Source organism: Mauremys reevesii, linkage group 7 (genome assembly GCF_016161935.1).
Source record: "Mauremys reevesii isolate NIE-2019 linkage group 7, ASM1616193v1, whole genome shotgun sequence".
Taxonomy (NCBI): Eukaryota; Metazoa; Chordata; order Testudines; family Geoemydidae; genus Mauremys; species Mauremys reevesii.
Window position 1 is genome coordinate 111440479 of NC_052629.1, and position 23983 is coordinate 111464461.

Sequence of the window (23983 nt, forward strand, 5' to 3'; positions counted from 1 at the left end):
GAAGTTTTACGTACACAAACTCCATGCAGAGGAATGGTGGCTAGACTGGGAGTCAGCAAATACAGGTTCTTTTCCCAGCTCAGCCCCTGGACAGCTGTGTGTCGGTGGGCCAGCTACTTCCCCTCACTCTGCCCCCCGTTCTCCCCTTCCACACACTGTCTGTTCTGGCCGGATTGTCAGCTCTCCAGGGTCAGGGCTGTCTCTCTGTACCAGGGGGTCATGATTTCAGCTGGGGTCTCCAGGAGCTAATATAATACACATAATAAATAAAAAAAAAATCAGGGTTGGGACCAAATTATACTTGAGCTAATAAAGCTTCCTTATTTGTCTGGCATTCAAAGGAGGAAGAAAAAATTAATGTTTGGAGCACTTTTCCCTCTTCGTCACTAAAACCCCAGTATTGTGCGCCTCTTACATGACTTGGGCTGTAGTATGGCAAGCAAATGCCTGTATAAATAAGGAACAGAATCAAAATAATAACAATGAAATTTCTCCTCCTTTCCCTGGCCCTTATAGATGTAATTTACAGACTAGATGAAGATGGAGTTAATTTATGGGGAAACAACAGTGTTCTTCTTTATGGGAGGTGCTTTGGGGAATATAAGACTAAACAACTGGGTATTCCCCTGAGAAGGAGGATTGAAATCAGTATAGTACCAATCAGTCTTCAAACGTAATTACCAAGCAGGCCCTCTCTTCTGCTCAGTGGCATGCTTCTTGCTCTTTCACAGCAGCTAAAAGTTATGTTCATCTATGGGTCTGACAATTTTGTTCTTTACTATAGTTTCAACCAGTTTCAAGCCAACTGAAGTCAGGCTTACCAGCCTGTAACTGCTGGGGTCACCTGTGGAGCAAACCAGTGAATAAGAAAGGAATAAAACTTTAATAAAACAAACTGCAGAGGATCTCTGAAGTGTTGCCTACAGCCATAAGGTGTTCCCAACCTCTGCCTTTAGGGCACATCTCTAAGTTCCTATGTTCATAATACTGTCTGTTTGAGGGAACATCTCTAAATTATAATCTTCTACAAACATATATCTACAGCAGACACACTGATTAGGTGAAAAATGGATTATTAGTGAAAATACACAAAAGTGCAGGAATGATAAACAACAAGCAGGTCAATTTATAGAATGTTTTCTTTGAAGTCAGCCAAGCTGACATCTTTCTGTTCCTACAGAACCGATATACATTTGCTTCTTCACCCCCAGACTACTAATGCCCCTTTTATAACCTTAACTCTCTCAGAGGCAGGCTTCTGGGGGAACACAGGTGGAGCCTTCCCACTAATTAGCTTATCAAGCCCAGTAAAAAGTGGCGACAACATTGCTGTTATTTAGGGAACTCATCAGCCTAGCTGTAGTTTAGCAGTTAAGAGTTTTTACAGCTTAATTTCAATAAGGGATTTAATTCTTTTCTTTGTTGGAAACTTCCTACAGGTCAGTAAGAGTAAGAAGAGTAAGAGTGAAAGTGTTTTGTTCCCTATTTTGCTGTTTCTCCCCACATACACTCAAACCCTGTTAAGAATCAATATGTTCTATCCCTTCTTCCAATTCCTAGCTTGAAGTACTGCCAAATAATGACACATTTACTATAGAATTTATATAAAGAATATTTTATATTGCAGTTACATGACAAGGGGTTTCAGTATCACTATGTATGGTAGATGAGACCATAGAGTTGATTCATATAGTGCTCAGATGATTACACAAAAAGTGAGAAACTTGGGGTTAAAGGCTATTAAGGGAATAGTAAAGAAACTGGATGACTGTCTATGAATTCTGTTTCCCTCTGTGTGGCATTGTTCTGCTTTGAGAAGGACCTTGTTGCTAAAGAGAATGTGGTTGTTACAGTTTTGTTTGTGTACTGGGTATTGTTTTGTTTTTTTAACCTCGAACTGAATATATCAGAAAGGATTATATGTTGACTTTGAGCTGGCAAATGCAGAAGGAACTCTATCTGCACAGAGCCTGATTCTCACTCACACTCACTTTGCACTGGTGTAAAATGCCCTCAGTGTAATTTGGTAGCATTCTACACTCACTTTGCACTGGTGTAAATAGCTTCACAAGATGTGGGATGGTGGGGACAGTCTGTTTTATACCTGTGTTGTGTTCACTGAACTTATTCCTCATTTACACTAGTGTCAATCAAACCCATAGATTTTTCAGTACTTTATTTTTAATTGCTGGTGCTGCTCTGCCGTGCTTAACGGGCACTTCTGCAAGCAGCACTGCCGTGAGTGGTGGGAAGTGACATTCTAAATGTTTGTTTTTTCTTTGGTGGGATGGAGAGTAGCTGGATATTTGTTTGTAGCTATGGGAGATTTTCTGAGCAAGAGATGTAGGATTGGCCCTTGTAGAAATAGTGAGTATTAAGTGGGAAAATTTGGGGAGCTTCCTTTAGAAAAATTAAAAGTTGGCTTCTGCTCTGATAAATGAGACAACTTTAAAAACTTCACGTATAACGTAAATATGAGCAAGAAGGAAGTATTTTTTGTAAACCTAAAAGGACTAAATCCCATACCCACGAATGGATTTTGGAATATGGTCTTATTTGATGTGTTGCGTTGGCCAGTAGCTGTTATGTTTATTATTAGGGAGAAGGTGGCTCATGGAAAAAGTTTTGTATAGGAGGCAATGTATCTAAGTTTTATGCAGGCTTAAATTATACAAATGAAGGGGAAAAAAACCCCTTCACTTGGAGCCCTTGGCTATTGCACAATTTGAAGACTCCTCTCTATGTAACTGTGTGATGTGTTTATTTTTTTAACTCTTGTCTTCCCTTCTGTCTCTTCACATTACAGTCTAAGTTGAGACAAGATGGAAGCTCTTTGGGAGAGAGGCTGTCTGTACAGCACCTAGCACAATGGGGTCTAATTAAACTTCTTGCTGAAGAGAGGGGCCTGACTGATGTAGTTTTTACATGGCAAGGCAGCTGTGTGGTACAGCATATTTTGGAGAGATCACCCATGAATGACATGTACGAAATGTGGAAAAATAAATTAAAAGCAATCCCATTTTCAAAGGACTGTTTGATGACCTTTAACTTGTGACACAGGATTTTCTTAATATAAAAGAAGTGAGGGATCTCTCTTTCCCACCGTATCATTACATCTGAAAGGTTGTTTTCACTGAAATTTGCTATTTATTATAAAAATAGTCAAGTTTGTAATAACTGGGGCATATGCACTGAGACAAATGTCCTTGCTTATCTTAATATTTGATACTTCAGAATTCTTTTATTTAAAAAAATCTTTCTCAGAATTAATCTTTGGAATCTTTAACAGTTAGGGGCCAGCTTCCCAGCTGGTGTAGAGTGGCATAGCTCCTTTCACTTCAATAGGACGATGACAAAATGTGCTAGTGGAGGATCTGGCCCTGTATTCAGAGTTGAAGGAAGGAGCTGCCCTCATTACTTGATCTTAGGGAATGATGGCTGGAGAACCTGCCAATGCCTTTTGTTTTACTGCTAGATTCTGTTTAAATGAGGGTTACATTGTCACTTTAAATCATTGACTGTTGTACAGGGCAGCACCCTGGGGACAGAGCCCAGATAACAGCAGGTAAAAATTTCAACCATACCTAAGTTCCACTGACTTTCATTGTGACTTAGGTTTGCAGTTATATAGGCACTCTTGAAAATGTTATGTGTGTGTGTGCGCGCGCACGTGCGCAGGTGAGTAGCAAAGCTGAAGTGAAGAGATTCAGGAAGGGGACGGTTGGAGCAAACAGCCAATGCCAGAGAAAGTCCAGTCAAAACTACATCCCTGCTTTGGCTGCTTCTACAGTTGGTGTGTCTGGCAGGCTCCTCTCAGCAGTTTCCCTTCAAGATCTCATTGATGGGGGAGACACCATCAGGGTCCTATTACCTCTAGAGTAGAGCTTGGTAGTCTCTCCTGGGCAGTTCTAGGTCCAGGCACTCCCCCAGGGTTGCAGTCCCTGCTGTGGCAGAGAAGGGCACCTGTAATGCCCACTGACTGGGAGTTACTCTTGCATGCACTCACACACTCCTGTATTCCCTAACAAATAAGGTGTGCTGATATTTATATCCCTCTTGAATTTGGTACAAAGCTGTTGAGAAGAGTGTGCACCATTGCAGCATCTGCTACATCCTTGCAAGAGGAAATGTGTATGCTTCCTCCACTTCCCTTCCATGCAAACTGCCCAGCACAACCCCCTTCTTCACCCACTGTGTGGTGTCTATATCATTGTTAGGGCCCTACCAAACTCACGGTCCATTTTGGTCAATTTTATGGTCATAGGATTTTTAAAATTGTAAATGTCATGATTTCAGCTTTTTAAATCTGAAATTTCACGGTGTTGTAATTGTAGGCGTCCTGACCCCAAAAGGAGTTGTGGTGAGGTTATTGTAGGGGGGAAGGTGGGGTTGCGGTACTGCTACCCTTCCTTCTGCTCAGCTGCTGGTAGCGGTGCTGCCTTCAGAGCTGAGCAGCTGGAGAGCAGCAGCTTCTGGCCGGGAGCCCAGCTCTGAAGGCAGAGCCATTGCCAGCGGCAGCTCAGAAGTAAGGATGGCATGGTATGGCATTGCTACCTTTTACTTCTGCGCTGCTGCTGGCTGGGCCCTTAGTCAGCAGCCACCACTCTCTGGCCACCCAGCTCTGAAAGAAGCAGCGCAGAAATAAGGGTGGCATGGAATGGTTTTGCCACCCTTATGACTGCGCTGCTTCTGGCGGGGCGCTGTCATCAGACCTGGGCACCAGACAACAGCTGCCACTCTCCAGCCACCTAGCTCTGAACGCAGCATGGAAGTAAGGGTGGCAATACTGTGACCCCCCCTAAAATAACCTTGCGACCCCCCTGCAACTCCCTTTTAGGTCAGGACCCCAAATTTGAGAAAGATTGGTCTCCCCCCGTGAAATCTGTATAGTATAGAGTGAAAGCACACAGAAGACCAGATTTCATGGTCTGTGACATGTTTTTCACTGCTCTGAATTTGGTAGGGCCCTAATAATTGCTCTTGGTACCTTGGCCAAGCATACAAGGAGCAAGAGACTGTTGTCTCTGTGTGACGGTGCAGAGGGCTAGCTTCTTGTTGTATTTTTCATGGAAGCAGGGAGTCTCAGGTTTCAGTGGACTGCTTTGAGCTTAACCATTACATCAGTAACATACTGAATGAAACTGGATTCAGTGTCGTCTTATTCAGAGAATTCCTAAACTCTATGACTTCAAGTCTTTATCTAGCCTACTTCTTTTTGCCTCTGTACTTCCTGATAGATGGGAGTTCTCAGACTGCATTGCACCACAACCCCCTTCTGACAATGCAAATTTACTACCTGACCCCAGGAGGAGGGACCAAAGCCTGAGCCAATCTCCCGGTGCCCCGAGTGCGGACGGGGTGGGAGGGGTGGGGGGCAAAGCTAAAGGCCAAGCCCCTCCGCCCCAAGCAGGGGGCCTGTAACCTCAGCCCTGCCACCCAGGGCTTTGTCTCCAGGTTGGGGGAGGGGGGAATTGGGCTTCAGCCCTGGGCCCCTACAAGTCTAACACCAGCCCTGGTGACCCCATTAAAACAGGATTGCGACCCAGTTTGAGAACCGCTGTGATATATGTAGTGTCCACAAGATGGCACTATGCCATGCTCCTAGCTTTGTAGGGATCTGATATGCAGCTTGTATTGCAGTCATTTTACGGCTCTTGAGGCCAAAGACCTTCTGACATTTTGATGCTACGATGTGGTAAATATATGAGGAGAAAGGACCGATAACAAAACATCTTTGCATCTGGAGAAGGGAGTCAAAAGATCACTCTCTCAAATATTATTGTAACTTCAGTGTGAATGATCAATGCTAACACAATGTGAGAAATTGGACCAAACTCAGATCTAAAGTAAGCGAGTACAATTAAATTTATCCCAGGCAGAGGGTGGCAACTTGTGTAAGTTCAGCTCATGATCAAAAACTTGGGGAAAATATCCCAAGCAATGCTGACCACATTTAAAGTAACTTTTGCTCAGTTTTATCATTCTCTACTCAAGATTTTTTTTTCAGACTTCTGCCCATGCTATTGGCCAAATATCAGGTTAATAATTTTATTTTTTACTCTCCCTGGGGGCTGTTTCCACCACAGCATAAGTCAAGGCTCTATTCAGCCCAATTTTGCCTCTTCATCCCTATTCTATTGTGGTTTCTCTATCTGTGGCCACAGAGGAGCCTAATTTTTTTTGCACAATGCTGAGTTCAGTCTTGAACAGGAGTTGAAGTCTAGCGTACTGGGGATGTGATTCCCTGATGGGGAGTTCTACGTGTTACTGCGATACAAATAAGAGAAAGAAGCAATACTAGATGAGAAATGTTGAGGCTCTGGCATTTAATAGATGTCTAAATTTTTTTTATAAATTTATTTAAATGATTTATATTAGATGTGGGTCTGATCCACACCATCCAATCTGAATCCCTTGGAACTTCAGGCCAAATCCCCTTCAGGGAAGCTTGGATTCAGACTAAATTTAGACCCATCTTTAATTTATATATTTCCAGTTGTCTAGCAAGAGACCCATAAAAATGTAATTTTCTCTAAAGAAAGACTTTTGGTGCTGAAATATTCTTAACTCTGTAATGAGCTGAAGCGTTATATGAACATCTGCCAAGAGATGGCAGTGAAATACTGTTCAGTTCACTAGATGCTGGTTCTAGGAAGGAAAATCTGATTGCCATGACAATCCAGTAACCTTCTTCCTTGAGAATGCTGCTTGGAAACTGTTCCTAGGGCAGACTGGGGTGTTTAGGAATCTGCTTCCTATATGCTGCAGGTCAAGAAATGATGCAGAAATTAAAATAATTCAGATGATGTCTGTTCTGTAACACTTTTTATTCACATACTAATGTTAGACCTCCATTAATAACTTCCACCTGGCATACAAAGTTGCTTTCTAGTGTATTTTTTTTTCCTGCTTCATTCATTCTCACTTTTTTTTTTTTTTTGGTTAATGAAGAAAAACCTGAAAGAAATGTTGTTAAGGTAATAAAACATCATCCAGATCTTCATCTCATGGCAGTCCATTGACTTTAATTGTGCAACACTCAGATGGTGGAAATCAGTGTTTAATGTAGCCAGGGATACATGGTTATTTAAAAAACGACTCAGACTTCAGTAACCAGTAATATATAGTCAATTATTCTTGGTCCACCGGAACTCACAACTGTTAATGCTGCAAAGCCCACCGTCTCTCTCTCCTCCCTCACCAGGCATTTGTCACAACAGGTGGGATGAAGGATCATAGGGCTAACAAGAAAATGTAATGATTATCAGGTCTAACAAATGGACACAGAACTTAGTATCCCAAACAGTGTGTAACTCTGTTCTGGGTGGGTCTTGTCAGTCTCTGACAGACACCTGAGGGATATGTCTTTCTTATAGCTTGACATCCCTTGTATAGCTTGTCATGCCAATAAAGGTGGTAATGTTAGTTCGGTGCAGTCTTTTGATTTTTGTATGTTGATACCGGGAGTTGCAGTATAGGAGTTAAAAACCCAAAGGAGTGGTGAGCACTTAGTGTTAGTTCTATCTGATTAAATACCGTGATCCTATCTTGACCTCTCTGTGTTCCTCACGGTGGCATCAGAATGCAGAATTAAAATTCTTTAACACTGTTTATTTTATGCATTTCACTGCATTCAGATAATAAAATTAGGCTCCCCCATGTTATTACTTGGCTTTTCTGTACTAGAACAATCTTGCTGCATTTGCTTCCAGGGGAAAGGCTTCAAGCCAAAAAAGGTCATCTCTTGACAGTGCCCCTTTAAAACAAATCTCTGTAAAAAGGTCCCCAAATGGTTTATTGTTGAAAATCTGAGATTACTTCTATGAAATTCACTTTTGCGGTGACCTCTGTGAGACCATGAATTAACCATTACCCTTGCACTGTGTTCCCTGTGTCCCCGTAAAAATGTGCTCTGGGATCTGGGGATCTCGGAGGAAACATAGTGTAGTAACAATAATGATGAACATTTTAAACAGGCAGTGCTGTCTTTTAGCTTATCTATTTGTTAAAGGGCATGGTGCTCTCCCAAAGTGTTTCTCGCGTGCTCTTACTCCCTCTCCAGTTGGCAAACCCCGCAGACCAGGCTGTACCTTTTAGGACACTGCCCTGAGCATGGGGTGGCACAGAGCCTCACCACCCTGTGGCAAGAAGAGCTCATCAGAGCCATGATGTCTCCTGGGGAACCATGTCGGCTGCATCACTCCTGAGGAGGACAGAGGGCTGATGACTTCCCTGTGCAGACAGCCAGGGTAGGGCCAGGCCCCGTCTCTCCTGCCTATTTGGTTAGGCTAGTAGCCCTTTGCACTCCTCCCGCGAGGTCTGCTATGGCTAGCACTTGTGATGGGTCTGCATGAGGAGTGAAAGTGTTGGGAAAACTCCTTGTGCATAGGCTGGCCACAAACTCGGTCCAGAGCCTCTTCTCTTACTTAGTGGAGCGGCAGCACTGAGGGGTTTTTTAGTCTCTTATTTGTGCTCCAGGCTGAGCCAACAGAGGGAGCACAAGAGCAAAAAGAAAACCCTCACAAAACACTGTGCAGCAGATTCCTCCTGCGATCCAGCCCCTTTGTTCTACCCGAGTAGCTCAGCAAAGGAGTTGGAATCTGGCTGTAACTGGCCAGAGGAGAATTGTCCAGCCAGGAGAGGTTTCAGCCAGCAGAGCTGGTCCTTGCACGAACCACTTCAGCTCCCACCTAGGCACAGAAGACATGAGGAGGGAGAGGGCAGTAAGGTGTGGGGTGAAGCACAGCTCCTCTCTGCTGTCAGCTAACCTACAGTTGCTTAGGCCAATATACAGCTGGTGTAAGAGCAGTTTAGGGGCTGCTGTAACTTACACTGGGGTAGGAACAGGTGCATCTTCACAACTCAGTGGTTTGAGCATTGGCCTGCTAAACGCAGGGTTGTGAGTTCAATCCTTGAGGGGGCCATTTGGGGATTGGTCCTGCTTTGAGCAGGGGGTTGGACTAGATGATCTCCTGAGGTCCCTTCCAATCCTAATAGTCTATGATTCTATGATCCAAAAACGGTAGCTGGATCCCACACAAGAAAATCTCTCTCAGGAAATAATCTTTCCCTGCCTGTTCCACACAAATAATCCGAAAGCTATGGTTACTGTGCTGTGGGCTAGAAGTTAGTTATAATAAAACTTAATAGATACATTTCTCTCTTCTGCAGTGGCCTGTGAAGCGGGACTCATGATATAGCCCCTGTGGGTCAGAGCTTGGACCCAACTCTGTCCCATTGTGCCAGTGATTTATAATGCATTGTCCTCTTCTTGGACTTCAGAGACTAGTCCCAGTGTTGCAAAATTTTGAGACTTTATTGTGAGGCTCAGAATATTTGATGTTTTTCTTAAAGCCCCAGCTTCTGGAGTCATTGGAGAATCTGATCTTTTACTTAAAATAAATAAATTAAAAATTGTAAGCCCTTGTGGTTATACAGAAAAACTTAAAGACATGATTCAAGTGTACTTTTAAAGGTTCATAAAATAGAGAGTAAATGAAAAGAACTCCAACAGTGGTTTTTTTTTTTTTTTTTTAACTTCATGATTTTAACGCAAATGTCATCATGATTTCTTAGGCCCGGCCTCATGATTTTTGAACACTTGGCAATATTGACTGTGTAGTATTCTATAGATGGAAAAGACTTGCCTCTGTTAGATTCTACTCAATTTCCCTGGCAGTGTGAGATATTTGCCTTGTCCTATTATACACTTTTTGTTCAGTCCAAAATAATTTTAACTGTGCCAAGTGATAGGGCTTCCTCCATTTCACTTGGAATATTATTCCTCAGACTAGTAGATCTTTCTGTCAGGACAATTTCCTGATATTCAGCTTAAATTTTCACTTTCTTAATACAATCCGTTACTCCTAGGTAATGTCCCCTATTACTATACTCAATATTTTATATTCTTCTTCCAATTTCATAGCTTCTGTAATTTGTACCTTTCAGTGCATATAGGGTTTATACCGAATGAATATCTGTTATCTTTAATAGGTTCTATACATATGTAGACATTTTGCATTTCATCTGAAAAAAATCTGAAACAGTTAAAGTACTGTATCGGACAAGGGCATGTATCTTTTTTTTTTTTTTTCCTTTGATGGAAACAAAAAAACAAGTAATCTTGCAAAGGGTGAACAATAGTTTAAAAAATAACTTTAAAGACTGACCAGAACGACGCTGTCCTTCATGGTGCTGACCTTGGCACTACTACTGCTATGAAGCTGTGATTGTAATCATCATCTCAGTGGGGCTGTGTCCCAGTTCCAGTTACAATACAGATGGTTGACACCTAGGCCAAAAGACAATGTGCTCGATCAACAGGATAAACAATTGAGGAACAGGAGCTAAACAAATTCCAGGGGGAACTAGCACCATAACCTATTCCAAAACCCATGCAGTTTTTGCAAATGCAGAACATCAAGGCTACTTCATCAATGGATCTCAAAGGGCTTTACAAAACAGATTAGTATCATTATCAGAGGGGTAGCCATGTTAGTCTGGATCTGTAAAAGCAGCTGCTTTTACAGTATCATTATCTTCATTTTATAATGAAAACTGAGACACAGAGAAGAGAGTAACTTGCTAAAGTCACTCAGTGGGCCAGTGAGAGCTAGGAATAGAACCCAGGTCTGAGTTATAGTCCAGTTTACCTCACTAGAGAAAGGAGGCCTGTCTACTGACATGGTTTACCTTGTATTTGTGCTTTAAAGTTGCCATGTTAGGTGTGAATATGAGGTTGTTTCCTCTGGATCTGATCCAAAGACCTCTGAAGTGAATGAGGACCTTTCCATTGACTCAAATGGACTTTAGATCAGGCCCTCTATTTGGGGAAACTTATTCTACAGTGATGAGCATCATAGAAATGCTTTAAATCAAACGTTAACCTAATTCTTCCTCTCACTTCTTGGAAGTGATTGAGATGCAGTTCTTCAGTGAGTCTCTTTCTGCCTGAAAGCTGGTCCAGGCCATTGTGCACAGGGCTGCCCAGAGGATTCAGGGGGCCTGGGGCAAAGCTGGGGAGCTGCGGTGCTTGTACTCATCCGGCGGCGGTCTGGGTCTTTGGCGGCATTTTGGTGGCGGGGACCCTTCAGTCGCTCCGTGTCTTCAGCAGCACTGAAGGGCCCCCCGCCGTTGAAATGCCGCCGAAGACCCGGAGTGACTGAAGGGCCCCCAGCTGCCGAAATGCTGCCGAAGACCCAGACCGTCGCCGGGTGAGGGCTTGTGGGGCCCGGGGCAAATTACCCCACTTCCCCTCCCCCCTCCCCGGCGGCCCTGTTTGTGTATTGCCTTGTCATGTAGAAACTTGCATTAAAATGGCCCGCCTGCATTCAGATTTAAATACAGAATAAACCATTGCTTATCCAGAACCATCACTGGGCTGCGATACCTCCGCCCTGGGGGTGTTAGGGTGAAAATTCATCAGGTCTGCCTGCCCAGCTGAAAATATTACAACACTCTAGTATTCTGGATGTATTGGGGGAAAACAGAGAAATGGAGGCCCCGCACTGGTGGCGTCTGGGATCCCTTGGTTATGAACAGTGTGGCAGTTTAGGGTGTGTTTTTGTGCCCTGTTCTAGTCACTTATTAGGGCCTCCAATCTTATTTGAATAGCTTTGAATAGATTTGTTAAAATCCCCAAAGGTCTTTTGGCCTGTGGTACTGACAAACTAACTTTGATTATTACAGTGATCACAAATTAACTTTGGTTGCAGAGTTCTATGTGACTTCCAGGGTCCTGAAAAACAAACAAACAGTCTTCTAGAAGGAATTCAGACACCATTATATACACAGTCCTTTGCATCGTATTAACATAACCATATATAGACCTCAATTTTCCAGGCTTTTGGATCTATGTGGAGATGCTCTCTTTTGAGTGTGCAAATACTCATGAAACAACCACTTGTTAATTACCACAAAACATTTAGGGTGATTTTAAAAAACAGTGACTATGTTCCTGATATTAGCAATAATACTTCAAATGTCAGCATGAATAGTGTTATCTATGGTTAGAGCACAGATCTGGGCCTTGGAGTTTGACTTGCTCTGTGACCTTGGACAGTCTCTTAATCTTGCTGTTCCTCAGATTCTCTTACTGCGAAATGGAGTGGGGAGGGGAACATGTAGCTACCTTGCAAAGCATATGGCAGAATTAATACCTGGGTCCGATTCTGCTTCCATTATAGGGAGTTGTGTTGTCACTGATTTAATGGAAGCACTGATGGTGAATGGGGGGAATTTGATCCACAAAATCAAGTTAAAGAAGGACGTTACTCTGATAGGAAGTAAGGGTATGTCTACATTGCAGTGTAAGCCCAGAGTTCAAACTCTGGGTCAAGACTAACCCCCCTTCCGTCTACACACAAATAGCACTAACCCAGGGTTTGGAGGTGGGAGGGTCCCAGAGAGTGGACTGCAGCCCAAGCCTGGAAGTCTACACTGCAATTAGAGTCCTGCAGCCCGAGACCCATAAGCTCAAGTCTGCTGGCACAGGCCAGATGTGGATGTCTAATCACAGTGTAGACATATCCCTAGAGTCCAGATTGGGAGCCAGGGTTCAGCAATTCCTAACCTTGGGCTACAAATGTGTAAATGCTCAAGCCCTAGCTTAAACCCAGTGGTAACGAGTTCTATTAACCCTGGACTTACCCTAAAAGGCCCTGGGGTCTACAGGAGTCATCAGAACTGAGGGTGAAATCACCAAGGATCATTGCAAAGTCCATTGTGACTACTCTGCATGAAGTGCACCAAACAGAGGCTGTTGTATCTCTTCATAAAGCTTCTTTAGTCCCTATATGTGACTCTCCATGTGAGATGTTTACTGATGTCCAACAAACAGTGACTCCATCCATTTGTAGAGAGTGTCAGGAATCAGGGCCTGAAGCAGCACCAGTCTCCAGGCTGCCCAATGAATGCAGCTGGCCTGTAGTAGGCTGCCTGAGAATTAGAAGAGTCAGCAGACTGGCTTTTAAGCCCAGCAGCCGCAGTGTAGCGGCTGCTCAAAGCATTCCTCCGTGGCTGGAACAGCTCCTGCTCTTGCTCCTGCCTTGGACCCAGCCTTGCCTCACTCAGGCAACCAGTCCTGGCTCTTGGCTTCAGTTCCTGCCATCTCGCCTCTGGCTCTGACCCTGGGCTCTGATTTCTGACTACTGACATAGGTGTGGGAACTGGGGTGTGGGGAGTGCTGCTGCACCCCCAGGTTTTAGCCGGGGCTCCGCTGCCCGCACCCTGGGCCCCTGTGTCCCAGCTGCCGGGGTCGGGTGGACAGGGGTGAAGGGGCTGGCTTTCAGCACCCCCACTATTCTAAGAGTTCCCGCACCACTGACTACTGACTTATGCTCTGACCACTAGACACAACCATCCATGTCCCAGTCTCTGACACAGGGAGAGATGGGTTCTATTTGCAACTTCTCTGCCACCAATTGTGATGTGCTTTTAAAAACAAAACAAAACAAAAAAAACACTGGGTGGAGCTACCTTTGTATATCTGCTAGACTGCTTCATCTATAGGTCTCTTACAGTTCATTTGGACTTTTATTTATCTCTCTTTCTGTAATCATTTTCCACACAGACACGATTTATTATGATCAGTTACGGGGGCCGTAAGTGAAAACGGTGAAGACTGCTCACTAAGGGTTAAATGCTCATTTCACCTAATTACAGAAAAACGAACTGGCAAAATCCACTCTGGCTAAGATTCTCTTTGCTGGAGGTACATATTTTGATCCCTGATTGGCTTTGTCCTTCCATATGTTCACCTCATCTGTAGCACTTCCATTGTCTTTCACTGAGGTCTGCTTGGAGAGCTGGTAACTTACTGGTACGTTTTATAGTCTGCCAGTCTGTTTGGGGACCGGCTGTGCTGCTGACATTATTTCTGCTATAGACATCTGCTGTGGTTCCTGAGACATGGATTTCCTTTCTTTCTTTCCTTTCTTTCTTAAGTCAAAAGTCCTTTTGTGGAAAGAAAGTGACAAGATTTTGCATGGAAAATATTTCTTCATCAACTATGTGTCCATTCTCTTGAATGGAAGTTACTCGTCATCATGGCTGTCTCTATCTGAATTTTGTGACATTGCTCTCATTCAATCTGTATTATGTCAGGTCAAGCCTCCCGCTCTGCTTCCTATTGTTTTACATTGTATTCTTTTATGGGTTTTTTTGTTGTTGTTTCTGATATAGTTTGAATGTCTTGGCTTCATTTTTTACCATACTACCCTACTGAAGACTTCTACATATTTTTAAACTCTCCTTCCTATGTTTTTCTCCCTCCTCATTGTGGGCCAGAATCTCATCTGATCTCACAGTAGTGTAAATGTAGAGTAGCTGAACTGCTTTACGCTGAGGACAATCCAGAGTTTCTCAGCGAAACTTAGATCGCAGTCTGGCTCTTTTTATTTTTAAGAGATGTGAAATGAATTTACCAGTTCACGACAGTGAAGGGATTGATAGTGTTGACTAGAGCCAGGCACAATGTGGGCAGATGCTCTCCAACCAGCCCTTGCAGTTTTGCCAAGACATTTTAGTCCTGGCCTCCAAGTAAAAGTCCTGGATATTCCAGTCACTGTATCTCCTCAAGGGAGTCCCAAATCAGGCCATATGTTATGGTGCCTTTATGATGTGTGAAGAAATACAGACAAGATAGTGATTATGAAACACATTTGAACTTGTGCCTATGGCCAGGATTTGAAGTCTGGTTGCCTGAACTGCATGGACGGTGTTAAAGGAATAGTGTCAAGTCATTCAAACCCAAAATATAGTGGGCCTCTTTTTGGGGGGAAGAGGAGAGGTGGAAATAGTTTGTAAAATCTAATATGAAGAGAGAGGTTTTCATGAGACGAGAGAGGGAGAAGGAAAAGGGTGGGTTTTTTTTTTCCCCCTTCACTTTTCCCTTGTGGCTTTGGAAATCTAAACAATTCTATTCCATATAGGTTCTTATACCTGCTTATCACTGTAATATGTCTGAACAAAATAGCCAGTGTTAGTGCATGGGCTAGTTCTTGAGAATCAGATAGTGAAACTGATTAGACCCAAAAAGAGAGAATGACTGATATAGGTTTAACTTTTTAATTTGCATTTCAGACACCACAAATGGTGACAAATCAACTGGATTTTAAATTTTGGTTTTAATGATCAGTGTCATTGGTAACAGATGTGAGGTGTTGGGGGAGCCCCCTCCTGCGTAGATTAGAAGGCTGGAACACATCTGTGATTCCTGGGCTCCTTCACTCTACCCCATTGTCCCTCACTAGAGAGCAGAATGCAAAAGCTGGAGTGGGGTGGGGGGTCACCACTGTGGTGGAAGGAAGGCAGGGACTGGCACTGGACCAGTTTTTTGTGGAACTTGATCCATCTACACCAGGGATTGGCAACCTTTTCAGAAGTGGTGTGCCAAGTCTTCATTTAGTCACTCTAATTTAAGGTTTCGTGTGCCAGTAACACATTTTAACGTTTTTAGATGGTCTCTTTCTATGTCTATAATATATAACTAAAATATTGTTGTATGTAAATAAATAAGGTTTTAAAAATGTTTAAGAAGCTTCATTTAAAATTAAATTAAAATGCGGCGCCCCCCCCCAGACCGGTGACCAGGACCCAGGCAGTGTGAGTGCCACTGAAAATCAGCCTTCGGCACGTGTGCCATAGGTTGCCTACTTCTGATCTACACTATGCTCCAGGCTGCCTGCAGCAAAAGGGACATAGTTTTTAGCCTTATTATGCTGGCTCTGGCCAACATCCTGCCAGGTTCCCTCCATTATTTGTTAAAGCAACTAGGATTGCAGTAATTATCTGTACTGTATTATAAGGTTTGCTATCTTCAGAGGAGAACATACCATGAAGAGCTGCTATCTTCTGGGCTCCTCTTCTTGCTTCCTGCCCATCCTTACGAGTTATGGCAGAATCCCAAAAGCATGGTGGTCACACTAGAGCATCTGCTGGCCTGAAGGAGCATTCAGCATAGCTGCTGCTCCACTCCTGGCAGTCAAAATGCCCTTAATTACCCTTTATGCTAGGCTGTCTTTATTTTAGTTTTATTTTTTTGTTCCATGCTACTTTTGCATTTATTTTCCATCATGGAAACCTGTTGCTCTAGTTCTCCCTGCTGATCCTTTATGTTTGCATATGCATTACCTAGCCAGACCCACTGCTAACTGCCTTCTGGAAATTTTTTATTTAAAAAAAATAAATAAATAATCAGTCACCACTTATCTTTCGAGACCACAGAAATAGTTAAGTGATGACTAAGACTCAGCATTTAGGTCAAATGACAATAGAAATAACAAACAACTGTTTATTCCTCTTTGTGTATTGATTAGAGTAGCAAAGAACCTTTTATACCATAAGGAATTCAGAGTTGATGGGAGGGGGGAATACTTTATTTTTTTTCTAATATTCTATGGAAGCCAACATCTTAATGCAGAGATAAGTGTTGCCATACACAAAAGGTGATTTTTGTATACAATTTAGTAAGAAGGAACCTTAAAATAAAGAACAAAATCACCTAACACGTTGCTAAACTTGATTTTTAAAATTGGCACTATGCAATACTAATAAAATACACACTAAATGGATTAAGGACTGGCTAACTGCCAGATCTCAAAAAGTATACGTCCCTGGAGAATCATCATTAAATTGGAGTGTTTCTAGTTGGGTTCTGTAGAGATTGGTACTAGGCCCAATGCTTTTTAACATCTTTCATCAATGACCTAGAAGGAAATACAAATTCACTGCTGATACATTTTAGAGATGACACAAAGGTTGGCAGAGTGGTTAATTATGATGAGGACAGGGCCGTTATCCAGAGCAATCTGGATTGCTTGGTAAACTGGGCCGATTCAACAAAATGCATTTTAATACAGCCAAATGCAGAGTACAACATCGAGCACCAAGGAACGCAGGCCATACCAACAGAATGGAGCACTGTAGTCTGGAAAGCACTGGCTGTCAAAAAGATCTAAGGGTCATAGCAGACAAATAACTCAATATGAGTTCCCAGTGAAAGGCTGTGGCAAGAAGAGCTAATGCAAACCTTCAGGATCTAAACAGGGGAGTAGTGAGTAGAAGTAAGGAGATGATTGTACTTTTCTATATGGTGTTGGTGAGGCAGATACTAGAATACTGCATCCACTTCTGGTGTTCATATTTGAAAAAGGACGTTGAAAAATGGGAGAGGGTATAGAAAAGAATCACAAAAATGATTAAAAAGTGAGAGAAAATGCCTTTTGGGAACAGACTGAAGGAGATCAATCTATTCAGCGTATCAAAAAAACTCAGAGGTGATTTGATTACAGTGTATAAGTACCTTTTTAAGGGGAGAAAATACTGTGTACTAAAGAACTCTTCTATGGTGGAAGTTAAAGCTAGACAAATTCAAAAGAGAACTAAGGTACAAAGTTTTAACAGGGAGGGTAGTTAACCATTGGGACATATTATCAAGGGTAGTGGTAAATTCTTAATCTCCTTGAAGTCTTCAGATCAAGACTGGATTTCTTTCAGGAAGATCTGCTTAAGTGAAATGCAAGTTATTGGACTCAAAAGAGGGGTAATTGGGTGAAATGTTCTCTGATAGACAGGAGGTCAGATCAGATGATCCATTGAATGGTGTCTTCTGTCTTAAAATCTGTGAATCTAATGTACCATGGGATACATTGTCTTAAAAAATGACTAGAGATTCTGAGTGCATCAGTTTCTGGGGGGTGCAACTTGAGACCCCTCAAAGGGGACTAATTTTTAGAGATGGTGGGCGCTCAGTACTTTCTGAAAAATGGACTAGTTTAAGGTAGGCACCTAAAAATCACTAGTCACTTACGGATCCAAATTTTCAGAGGTAGTTCATGTAATACATTGTAAAATGTATAGATATTTTTCCATTTTTTTGTCTCTGGGAATTTCACAGTCATAGATTTATGTCTATATCTACCTCCTGTGTATCTCAGGCCACCAACACTACCTAGCACCTGCACACTAACCCAACACCTGAAATGAGGCCAAAGTATTACAACATTTTCAAATAGAGCTGGTGGACTAGTAAATTCATTTGTGACCATTTTCCTGACTAAAAGCACCAAGGAGCACATCCTCACTGGTGTTAATTATCACAGCTCCATTGAGTCAATGGAGCTATGACTATCTACGTTAGGTGAGAATCTGCCTCCAGCTCTGTTTTATTGTGACATAGCAGCATCGTATTATTTGTTATTTGAGGATCTGGACAACTGCTGAATATCTATGGAAAATAATTGTAAATCTGCAAATTTTAACAAGTTTTGGAATGAATGATTTATCCAAACTTTTTAGTGTTGTCCTTATTCTTTAAAATTTTTTTTATCCCAGTTAGAAGTAGAAAAAAGACCACACAACTTAAATGACCAACTACACCCCACAAATACTTGAAGCAAACAGTTTGTGATCCACTATACGCAAAAGATTATTTATCTAAACTCTTTAGCTAATACTTGACTGAAGGATTCATTCATAGAAATTCAGGATTGATTCAATTGCTAATCAAAACCTCTCAATTCATAACGAATAGTTATGTAACTAATAGTTATGGGGGAGGATGGGAAAGCCTGCAACATTTAAAAAGCACATTACGTCTCTGAGCAATTTTCAAACAGTAATTGTTTAAACATATGTACTAGAGTCTACAGTAATCTATCATTTTGGGGATGTATGGTTCCTCCTGTGATTTAACATCGTAAGGGTAATATGTCCAGCAATACAATGGCACAGCCAGGGCTGGTAGAAAATATTAAATCACTGATAGTTTGCTGATGACACAAACACTGGTGAAGTGGTAAATAACAAAGAGGACAGCTCACTGAGTCAGAGCTATCTGGATCTCTTGGTAAACTGGATGCAAGCAAATATGCATTTTAATATGTCTAAATGTAAGACCATATTTGCAGGATGGGGGACTCTGTCCTGAGAAGTGACTGTCTCTCAAAAATATTTGGAGTCATGGTGGATAATCAGCTAAACATGAGCTCCCAGTCTGATGCTGTGGCCAAAAGAACTAATGGGATCCTGGGATGCATACACAGGGAAATCTTGAGTCTTAGTAGAGGCTATTTTACCTCTGTATTTGGCACTGGTGAGACTGCTTCTGGAATACTGTGTCCAGTTCTGGTGCCCGCAGTTCAAGAAGGATATTGATAAATTGGAGAGAGTTCAGAGAAGAGCCATGAGAATGATTAAAGGATTAGAAAACATGTTTTTTTTGTGAGACTCCAGGAGCTCAATCTGTTTTGCATACCGAAGAGAAGGTTAAGGGATGATTAGTCTAGCAGTATCTATGGTGTGTGTGGGGGATATTTAATCATGGGCTCCTAAGTATATTGGAAAAAGGTCTGGCTGAAGCTAGACAAATTCAGACTGGATATAAGTGTAAATTCTTAATGGTGAGAGTAATTAATCACTGGAGCAATTTACCCAGGATGGCGGATTCTCCACTGACCACTTCTAAATACAAATATGCTCTAGGAATTAATTGGGAGAAGTTCTATGGTTGGTATTATGCTGGAGGTCTGACAAATGGTCCCATCCGGATTTAGAATCTGTGAATATTAATTTAAAACAGAATTTTATTTGGATGTTATTTTATTTTATTTCTCCCCCACCCCAAGTAAGTTCATGTAGTCCCCCAATGACTCATTTAAAAGAGGTAATTTTGAAGCTGCTACTCCATAATGTAATGTGAATAAGTACCGTTGAATATTTAAACCAAGAAGAAATTGAAATGCTGATGCTGCTTTTTTTTTTTTTAAGCTCAGTGTGACTGTGCAGGTGTGTTAACTACTCTTCGATTTAAAAAATTCAGTATTCATGCTTACTCTGCATATTAAGTAGAGCAAGATGATTCTAAGCATATTATTTTTGAAATATGCCAACTCTTATTGACATGATAGAACATAATGGCATCTCCCATGACATAATCTGCAGACTGAAACTCCTCGAGTAAACATTGCAACAGCTCTAAAGGAGCTGTTATGGTTTATTGTTTCATTGATGCTCAGAATAAGGATCCCTCTAGTATACACAGCCATTAACTATTGTGACAATGATCACCAGATGGGATGTGTAGGTACCCTAAACACCACTAACATAGCTACTGAATTTATATTCTATGTGTTATTGAAAATGAACTTTCAAATATCTCTGCCCTTTCTTAGTATTATATAGCCCCACTGCTCCATGATCCAAATATCTAATGCTCATGTGATTTTTTTTGTTCAGTCCAGTGTAGCTTCTATTAAGCTTTTGTTCTGCAAGAGAAAGAGACAGATTTCACAAACAAAGACATTGAAAAACCTGTTGACATCTGGTTTAAACAGGATAACAACTGTGGCTTTTAATAGGCTGTTGAGGCCTGTGACCTTCAAAGTACCTTTTTTGGTAGGGTTACCAGATAGCAACTGTGGAAAAAAGTGGGACAGGGGCTGGGGAGTAATAGGCGCCTATGTAAGAAAAAGTCCCCAAAAATGGGACTTTCCCTGTAAAAATAGGACATCTGGTCACCCTACTTTTGGATGTTTTTGCGGATTTGAATTGCAATGGGGCATGGGAATGTTCCAAAAATATCTAGAGATGATCCTGGTGTTTCCTCTATCCCTTTTTGTGATTAACTAGCCAAAATGGAATTAGCATTTTTACAGTACTGAGTGGATGTTACATGAGTGATAGATAGACTTTTGAATGGTTTGTGCCATTGCTTCAAAAATACTGAAATAAGCATCCCACTCCATTGAACTGGGAGCTCAGACAATGACTTCAGCTGGAGCAGTGTTAGGCCTGATGGTTTTATGATAGACTACTCTATCTTCCTTTCTCTTTCTGAAAGGATTAACTCCACATCGACTATATGTCCAGTGTATGTACAATATCTCCAAATCTCTTTGCGATAGTTAATTTTCCTTTCCTGTGTCCCTAAGAGCAGAGGGGAAGCCAAAAGTTATGATGACTCCTGTGGGAATAATGAGGAGGGAGATACTACAGAAACGCTATGACCTTCCACTGAAAACCAGTGGCTCTGCTTTGTTTGTTAACTTGTTGCTACAATGGAACCTCTGTATTACTGAAGATGTCAGCAGGAACGTGCATAGTTTTGTTTCTCGCGCATAGTATTGATAACCAATAATGTTAAATGTTTTCATAGAGCTAGTAGAATGAACAAGAGTAAATAAGTAACTGACTTATAGGTTCTACAGAATAGTGCTTATTTAAAAAACAACAACAATTATTTGTGAAAGATTACCAGAAAATACCATGTAGACTTGAGTCTATTAATTATAGTATATTAAACTGAGATTTTAAAATATGTAGTTTTGTTTGGTTTTTGAAACAAGAAAGAAACATAAACAGCATTTAAGTTTAGACAAAGATCAAACTTACCTACCAGTGTGACCATGTGCTGTGAGTTTTTTCTCAAGTAATTAGCAGTTTGTAAAAGACATTCATTTAAAGAAATGTCAGGAGAGAATTCTATGCAAACACTTACAATCTGGAGTCACACATTTACCTACAGGCAGTGTTTTTTTTTATTTTATTTTGAGCATCCTCAGTAACTTCATTCTCCCAGAATGGTAAAAAAGACACCCCACCCTTTTTTTTTTTTTGATACTAGGTACCATGGTTAAATAGTGTCATGGGTAAAACCATTTTTCTGCATCATTTACCCTGGGAAAGGGTCTGTAGCCAAGACAGGTTAAAAGTTAATTACCAGCTACTCAACAACGCCATTAAAAACAACATGCCTAGAAGTAAGAGAGGCACATGAGCTGCTGTGAAGTAAAAAGCTAACACTCCTGAGTGAGGCGTGATTGTGTTTGAGGCACGTCTACACTCCTAACTCCAGGAGTCATACCTGAGTTAGTTCAATCAGAACGAGCGCAGTAAAATAGAGTATAGCTGTGATAGCAGAGCAGCAGGAAGGGCTAGCCACCGGAGTACACACCCATCCAAGATGGCAGGCATGTCCCAGGGGCACTTGGCCAATCCCCCACCCCCATTCCTGTGTGGAGGACAGTAGTAGTGGTGATATCACTTATTTAGGGCAGAGCTCAGGGTGCTGTTACTGAGGTGGCTTCTGTTTGGTGTAAGCTTCTTCCTAATGTGCATTATGAATTTGATTTAACTGCTTCAGAAAAGTCGCTAGGGTTCAGCATAGATAAAAATAGGCCTCTTCTGTGTGGTGTTTAGATGCTGCTTTAATCATTAGAACTGGGAGCACTGGCTTTTGGGAGTCTGGAAGGACAGGAAACAGGAAGGAGTGGGGAGGAGTTGAGGAGGCTGAGTGAGAGTTACAGAGGGTGCAGCAGCAGCTTGGCAAAGTGGTTTCCACTGTAAAAATAAAGTCCTGTTGAAGCTTGTTAGTACCTTGCCTGGTCGAGACAACATTCTGTCAGATGCCTTGTATTTTAATAAGCATCATGTTCAGAGCATGCATGTTTCCTAGCACAGCAGAGATGACCTAAGAGTATTTTGGGTAATAATTTATATTCTGTAGTAATGAGCTTTATTTAGCCCTTTTCTCTCCCCTCCATGTGTCTTAACTGTTGCTCTGAGCAGCGAAGTTAAGGATTTTACAGGTTGGTATTTGGATTCTGTTTGTCTTTATATGGAAAAAAATTGTCCTATGGTGAAATCCGAGACACTTGCCATCCAGGATGGAGATGTGCAGTGACAGGACCCACCCACCGCACCGATATGCTGCCATTGCTTTAGCTGGAACCGCTAGTGAGGTAAATTGCTGTCTGTTCTCAGTCAGCAAATGGCTTGTGTAGCTGCTTCCAGGTTGGGATGGTTTGGTAATTTAGGTAGTAGATTCAATGTTTCATTAGTGTTCCACCCTCAACTGCAGTGAAATGGAACCAACTTACACGTCAGCACTGAAGCACTTGCAGCATTTCATAATTGCCGGATAATGCTTCTTTAAGAGTGCAAACAATGATTCTGCTGTAGCTCTGTCCAGTGTATGGTTGAAGCAGAAAACAGAGTGACAAGGGAGTGTTGGAACTGGCTATCAGACTGGGCAGATTCTTCTGAGAGCTTATCTGAAGGCAGAGCCCTGCCTGAGCCTGGAGACTAGATGAGGGACAAAAGCCCCTTTGATACCCGGTTACTTGTGCGTGTGAGAGATACCCACAGTGTCTTTGTGTGGATTTGCCTTTAGTGGCTGCTACACTTAAGAGATAAATGAGTGCTACAGAGGCCAGCTTGAGGACTTAGTCCTCTAGCTCAAGTAGGAGAGGCTCTCATTTTAGCACTATAGGTTCCAGTTCAAACCTTGCTGATGGCTTAAATGAGATAACCGAGACTACCAGTAAACTGTGTGTAAGGAACCTAATAGATAGTTAATTTGCAAACCAGCTACCTGTCTGTATTTGTCTTATACCGGGTATCTCATGGAACATAACTGAGTACTCATTTAAACACTTCACTAAAATGCAAATGTTTATAGACCTTCATTTTAAAAAGTATTCGATTGTATTAAGCTCAAATGAACTAGCTTGTAGCTTGGACTCTGGGATTCTAGATGTAGGTTTATTGTGGCACAATTAAAAATAATATCAAGGCATATGAAAAGAGGAAAATGAAGAGCTTTTTTAAACAAAGGATGCTTCCCCTGAAATGAAACAATATGCAAATACAGCTGAGAGAGACAATGACTGTTAAGAAATGAATTTGAAATGTTTTTGCCATCAACAAAACAGCCTCTCTTCCCTCCTGTTTGATCTAAATGAATTTGCCAGAGGAAGTGAGTCGTAGTCACAGGAGACTAATTAAACTTCCTTGTATGAACTGTAATATATGACACAGACTGGAAAATGAGGATATTATGGTATTGAATGAGTACATTCACAAAACATAGCTTCACATTTTAGAGATTGGTGAGATAAGGAGAATTAAAAGCTAATGTAGAGTCATTTAAAGGGATACTGTCAACTAGAACAGCTTTTTCCATTAATCATTGTGTAAGCTGTGT

The 23983-nt window shown here is 41.7% G+C and overlaps 1 long non-coding RNA gene across 1 annotated transcript in view; it reads left to right on the forward strand.

Annotated features, from left to right (window-relative positions):
* Window positions 1–1230: 1230 nt before the first annotated feature.
* LOC120368636 overlaps window positions 1231–23983 on the forward strand; it is a 52380-nt gene continuing 29627 nt past the window's right edge. Inside the window, exon 1 of the long non-coding RNA XR_005582701.1 lies at window positions 1231–1439. This is a non-coding gene — a long non-coding RNA (uncharacterized LOC120368636). The remainder of the gene's footprint in view (window positions 1440–23983) is intronic.